At 39.6% G+C, this 6,754-nt stretch overlaps 1 non-coding gene across 1 annotated transcript; it reads right to left on the bottom strand.

Annotated features, from left to right (window-relative positions):
- Positions 1–2,510: 2,510 nt before the first annotated feature.
- MIR159h (microRNA MIR159h) lies at positions 2,511–2,710 on the bottom strand. Its single transcript, NR_121124.1, has one exon. It is a non-coding gene; the product is annotated as a microRNA MIR159h (primary transcript).
- Positions 2,711–6,754: the final 4,044 nt, after the last annotated feature.

Genomic DNA, 6,754 nt, shown 5'->3' with positions numbered 1-6,754 from the left:
CTTGCCTTTAATTCTCTTTGCAAACACACACTTGCCTTTTTTTAAGCAAAAGCGTATGGTGGTACGTGTCTGATGACTAACGATGTACGAGGGAATTTCTTCCGGTATGTGCGGAACGTGCTCTCCAATGATGAGACCATGCAAATCGTGACATATATCGAAGACCGCATGATACTGATGGTTGCAATGTAGTGGTGAAACAGATAGATTATAAATAACAAAATTTATGTATGGCCAGAATCACAAATTGATTATGAAACATTTTCTCATAACGGTATAACACACATTTTGTATATAAATTATCGTAGTATACTGGTATTATATATTCCCGTTGTAACGCACGGTCATTCAGCTAGTATATAAATTAAAAAGGAGAGTTACCTGCACTCATGAACACTAAACAATTGCGCCAAGAACATACAGACTTTGTGTGTGGCGATCGAAACGAGAGTTACATGCACTCATGTTGAGATCAAAATGTGTTCGGTCTTCACTGATCAAGGCTGCATTATCTTCTTGATCTTGGACAACATGGATTTGTCCATCCTCAAACACAGCTGATATATCATCTTCTCCACCGTTTACAGCAGAAGCTTGGTTCAGATCAGGTGGTATCGCAGCTTCTTCAGTTCAAAATTCAGCAGTACATACATTTTTATTCAAAACTGTCATTTCAAGCATATGCGTTATTACTCGATCGATCACCTGATCACAAATTTCACCGACCACAATAGATGGAGAGGACTCTCTTTTGGAGTAGTATCCAGTTAAGTACACGATGGACGTGATATGCATACTATATATTTTGAAAAAACCAATGTATAAAGTTGTTTTAGTGTGCTGGTATGTATACGGTAATCTTTTTTGCCATTCGAAGACTGAGTCAACTCCAGTAATAAATGAGCTGATTGGTGTACGTATCTCTGGACCCTGATGCAAAGGGATCGTAGCAATGGATCTGAAAAAACACTTCCTTTCTTTATTTTTTGGAGCAGGAAGAAGAAAGAAACCCTGAACTGAAAACATACGTTAAAAAAAATCTGAGCCACATCTAACAAAGAAACAAAGGTGGTCTAGTGGTTTGAAAGAGTGAGCTAAGTGAGCGGTCAAGGGTTCGATCCCTTGGTCTGTTACTTTTTTTTATTGCGCGTGGGCGTGGGATGGCAGAACATGTCAGAGGCAGACTACCTTTACAATCTTAATAAGTAGTATAGATTTCACCTGAACTAATAAGTTATTATTGTAGAAGCTATCAATTTAGTAAAGATTCTGCTTAAATTTGTGAAAAATAAGTTGTGCCAAGGTCTCAAGATTTCTCCCTGGCACATGATTGCTGACGCTGGCCATACCAGGAGGGACTGAAGGGCCCGTTGGTTCGCAGCCAAATAAACTGGCTTGAAGCTCCTGCTAGTTTTTTTTAATGTAAAGCACTGAAGAGGGTTTCTACAATATAATTTCATTAATAAAATGTAAAGTGTATACTATTAAAGAGTTAGGTTTACCTTTGTCTGAGCCAGGGCATAGTGCGTGTTGTTGTGTCTTTTTTCATTCTATGACAGATTCGCTACATCTCTTATGAACATTTTTTCTTGTAGTTCGATAACGCTGTTGGAAGGATATTTTCGAAGATCCATCCATTCCAGCATTTCCATACGCACACAATCGAAATTTCGAGGGCTCCGGATCTGTTTATCTGCCCTAAGTCGCTGCTACTGTAGCAAGCTTAATCTAAATTTCGAAACAAAACTATAGCATGCTGGTATATGATTTGCTCAGAGATGAATGGTAAAATCAATTTAAGCGATGCAGCAGCAATCGATATGAACAAACAATTAGACATTCAGACTGCATATATACTGCAGACTGCTAGAATAGCGATGGATCCGCGTTTTAATCTAAAAACATCCTACGAATACATTGGCACCCAACCTGGTGCCGGAACTTTGCAAGCCTCCGCACGGCCACAACCACAAGCTTTCACCTCTCGGTGGACTTGTTGAGAGCAGCAGCAGCACCAAGAACAAAGAATTGCAAATAGAAACTAGGAACTCCGATGGTACAAAAGGCGAGGAGGGGCATCGAGAATTTTATTCAAAGAATGGCAAGTTGGCAACCCATCTCCTAGTGACCTAGTCCTAGCTACTATGTTTCCTTAGTTTCTTCTTCTCAAGACTCCCAACTTCACTTTAATGTACTACGTATAGCCCAGTTCCTCAACCTTGTGCTTCCTATCTCGCCCAAACTCCTCATATTGTAACGAATCAGTTGTTCTTTATCTCTTTGGAAGGCTGTGCAATCGTATTGCTAACACCGCTAAAATGAAACAATGAACAGACGCTGCGGCTTGCTAGCCTATACGATCCGCTGTATTTGCAGGATATACATACATACATACCGTCATACCCTACTAAAACATGGAGAAATTGAATAAAACGTTCACTTATATAAGTTACAACAAAGTAAAAAAAATAGCAAACATAAATCTGGGAAGAAAGTCATGGGAGCAAGATGCAGAGCTCCCTTCACTCCAAACAGCGGTCAACGAAGGGGACGAGGCAGCTCCTCGGTCATGCAAACCACAAGCCCATCTCAAGCATCTCTCGCTCTCTCACGATCTTCTCTCTCTCTGATGAGATGGGACAGTGGGAACCATGAACGAGCAGCTGTACCACCCATCAGATCGACCGTTTATTGGTGTGAAGGGAGCACCGCCTTAAGACCAGACCGTCTAGTCTAGGGGATCAGGTCTAGTGAATCAAACTGCATCCTAGAACACCAGCATCTGCAGCACAAACAAACAACCACTTGTCCAGTTGTCATAGCGCTAATAAAAGATCTCCGAAGATAAAAACAAAAGATAGCAACATAGCTTAGCTGCTCAACTCGTCGCAGGCCGCAGCAATACATATACCACTCAAGGGCCGGTTCTTTCACTAGAGAAGAGACGGAAGACGATTGATTGATAGAAGAGACGGAAGAGCGTCGATTGATTGATGCGAGATAAGCATCGATTCATATTCACGCGAGTAGCATGGGAAGACGATGCTTGTGCTTGACTCATGCATGCATGCATGCATGTGGGCGGCCAAGCTAGGCTCTAGGGGACGGACGGAGAAGCGCCATGGGAGAGGATTAGAGGAAGGATTCATTTCTTGCTGTGGACTGATGTTGGTGGGCGAAGGAGGAGGGGTGGCTTTATAAAGGGGCCAAGGGAAGCTTATTGGGGAAGGTGTTTACTGCCTGCCATTGGCGCAATTCATGCCTTCCTCGACCCGTCAACCGTTACTTCTACCTGCAGTCGTTTCCATCTTATTAGGCTAATCAGTAATCACAATGTCTATTTCATAAGACTCTTTTCAACACTGATATATCATCAAGAGTGTCCTGAAACTAAGAATGAAATAATGTCTTTCAACGCAAAATTTCACTTCACTATTATATAGATTAATATATCAATTAAATGCTGCAACTAAATAACCAATAGTAATCAATAAAATATGTAAAGATGAAACAAATCACTCGCAATGGATGTTTCACACGATTTTCATGTCTTTGGAAACAGGTTGACATGGTTTCATCTTCATGAAACAAATTTCATCACATGAAACTCATTTATCTTAAATACTATGCCATATCATCTAAAATAATGATGTGACACACTATTAAATATCAATGAAACCATTATGAAACTACCATTGTGAATAGCCTTAAGGGCCTGCTTAGTTTCTTTAATCTAGGGACTAAAGTTTAGTTAGGGACTAAAATTTAGTCCCTACCATACCCTGTTTGTTTATAGGGACTAAAAATATTCAGAGCACATTAAATAAATCATAAGAAGACCAAAATAACTCTTAGCATTCTCCCGCAATTAGTGCAACTAAAATAAATGAGAGACAAAAATTGAAATTAATATAGTTTAGTCCTGTTTAGTCACACCTTTAGGGACTATAGACTAAATCAGTTTCGTCCCTGTTTTAATCACGCAGTTTAACAATTTAGATACGAAATACGACTAAAATAAAGGAACTAATCTTCGGTTACTCAAACGAAACATAGCCTTATTTTACTTTCTATACGTAAGGCCTATTTCCTTTTTATGACATGAATAGATTATTAATGTCTCCATCTATTTCCAAATCTCAGCAAGAAAGATATATAGCAGTATACTAATAGGAGCCATTATATTCTATCTATACTACTATATAGTTCAGCAATTAAAATTTTACAAATCTCACCCACCATATCAACCTACATCCATAAACTCTACTAAATCCACCAATAAATTGCACTCAGACTTAACACAACATCAAAACTAATGATTCAGATAGCTGGATAATCCCCTCTTTTACTCGCTCAAATCTATGGACAACATTATTTAAATGCATCCCTCTCCCTATGACACGGTCGCCCTCAACCTCCCTCTCCCTCTCACGACACCACCGCTCCCTTTCCCCTCCCCTCACTTGCATCGCTATTATCGTTGACCCCTTCGCTTCTCGAAATCGTAACGTTAGGACGAGCTATATGCTAGTAAGTATATAAAAAGTCTGCTTTCCCTCTCGTCCACAAAACTATCTATTCTATATATTGAATTATTAAAAAATAAATAAATAATATTTATAAGAAATTTTAATAGTAAATTCATGGACTTGACATATTACACGGGCACAAACATAATGAGAAGTCATCAAACAATATTATATATTATCTTTTATCATATCAAGAGTTGACACTGTTGCGTATAGAACGTTGGATAACATTTAAATGGAACCTTCAACGCTCTGAGAACTGTTTAGAAACAATATCCCACCACACTGAACAAAACATCCATTTATGTGTGTACATAAACTTTACCTCTGTCTCTGCAAATACCGCCTGATGAGGAGTGGCGGAGGAGGAATTATGACTAAGTGTGGCATTAGCTATACCTAAACTTTTATAATAAGAAAATAGGATGTGGTGCAGTGGATAGATTGATGTGTTTGAAGCAATAGGTGTTGGATTTTATTCTTGTCGCTTGTCTTTTCCTTTTTTCCAGCCATGCCATATTTTTATTTTGTCCTTCCCTAGTGCTGATGAGTAGCTTGTGACAACTAGAGATAACATCGAGGAATTCACGTCAGGAAATAGCTCTCCATCTTCTTCTCCATGACAAATTTTTTCTCTCTCTTGGATCCACACAAACGCTTGGGAGACATTTCTTTTCCATCCATGTTCCCGATGGGGATAAATCCCCAATAGGATCCTCATCCCTACTTAGATTATAACTAGAATGAATGCCCTTTATTATTAATACAAAATATTGTCATACGCATTATGTTTACAATAAAATAAACACAAGAGTACAATAAGAGATATCTTGATAAGGTAATTATTTATTTTACATTAACTAATACTCATGAGGATCAGGATCCATTGCCATCTCTAGTAGAACAGTCGCAAAGGAATCTCGTATTTTCCACGATCCTCTTTCAACCTTTCCTACCTTCTCTATCACTGAGATGCAGGTTCGAATGCGAGCCTAGCCACCAGAATGAGCTAAGATGCGGGCTCGGAATCAAGCCCAGCCACCAGAATGAGCTTGGTATGGGCCAGCACTAGCTCTTGAGTTGGCCACCACCATCATCAAGCTAAGAGCAACTTCAAGAGGCTCTCTATTTTCTTCCTAATCTATATAAATAGAGTTTTTTAAAAAAATACCCTCCAACCGCTTATCTAAATTACTATTAAATATAGTCATCTTCTATTACAAGTTTCTCGCTAGCTAAATATAAAAAACATGAATAACTAAAGTGCAAACATTATATAGGAAGGTCGTTGAAGATTGAAAAGATATAGAAAATGATTTGTATATAAATGACTCACGAAATGATAAATAAGATAGCGAAACTTAAAAAGACTTTTGGAGATGTTGTAACCTTCATTAGACTATCTTCAGCAACCCATACTCATAACACGGTATTATTAGAAGAAACTCTAATGTATAAATAGTGTCGTCAATAATAAAAAATAGTATTTTAGATGATCATACGACTGAACTACAAAACACAGTATTATTAGTTTTCTAAAATCACTCATTACATGGTTTTGAAAGAGATGTCGGTATCCAGTTTAGTTTTTTTCAATCTTGTATACTAAAAGTAAGAAAGAGAGACTGATTTGGCCCAATTTAATCTCACCAATCTCACTCAATCTGAGCCCTAAAGAAATATTAGATCCTAGTCATCAAAATTCTCTACTCTATATCATAATTCTTTCACAATCATGTGTACTCTATATAAACCACCACATATCTTATTATTTTTTCTACCGCCACTATAGCTGTACATTTGGGGTGGGCTTAATGGGCTAGCACGAAGCACGGAAAAAAGCACGGCCCAAGCACAGCACGACACGAAATTATTTCAGGCCGGGCTTGCTTGGGTCGAGGCCCATGGGCGGGCATGAGCCCGGTCCGTTTAAGCAAGCAAGAAATGGCCCGTTAACAGGCACGAAAAGGCCCGAACCGAAGCCTGCAGTCACCACTCGGCACTCTGCCAATCCCACGGCCATGGGCCACGCCGCCACGACAGTCCCTAGGCTCAGCGCACAAGTTGTATTCGTTGTCCACAGGCCTAAGGCGAAGGCGAGGCCCATTTAGCTTTATGTCTTGCCCAGAAACCCTAAAACGCCACCAATCCCTTCTCCGTTGTCCGGTTGTCCCTGAGTCGCTCCCGTCCCAGCTCCAGCGCGACGCGCCCTGCCCCCCTTCCTC

Source organism: Zea mays, chromosome 8 (assembly GCF_902167145.1).
Source record: "Zea mays cultivar B73 chromosome 8, Zm-B73-REFERENCE-NAM-5.0, whole genome shotgun sequence".
NCBI lineage: Eukaryota > Viridiplantae > Streptophyta > Magnoliopsida > Poales > Poaceae > Zea > Zea mays.
This window is presented reverse-complemented; position numbering and strand designations above follow the sequence as displayed.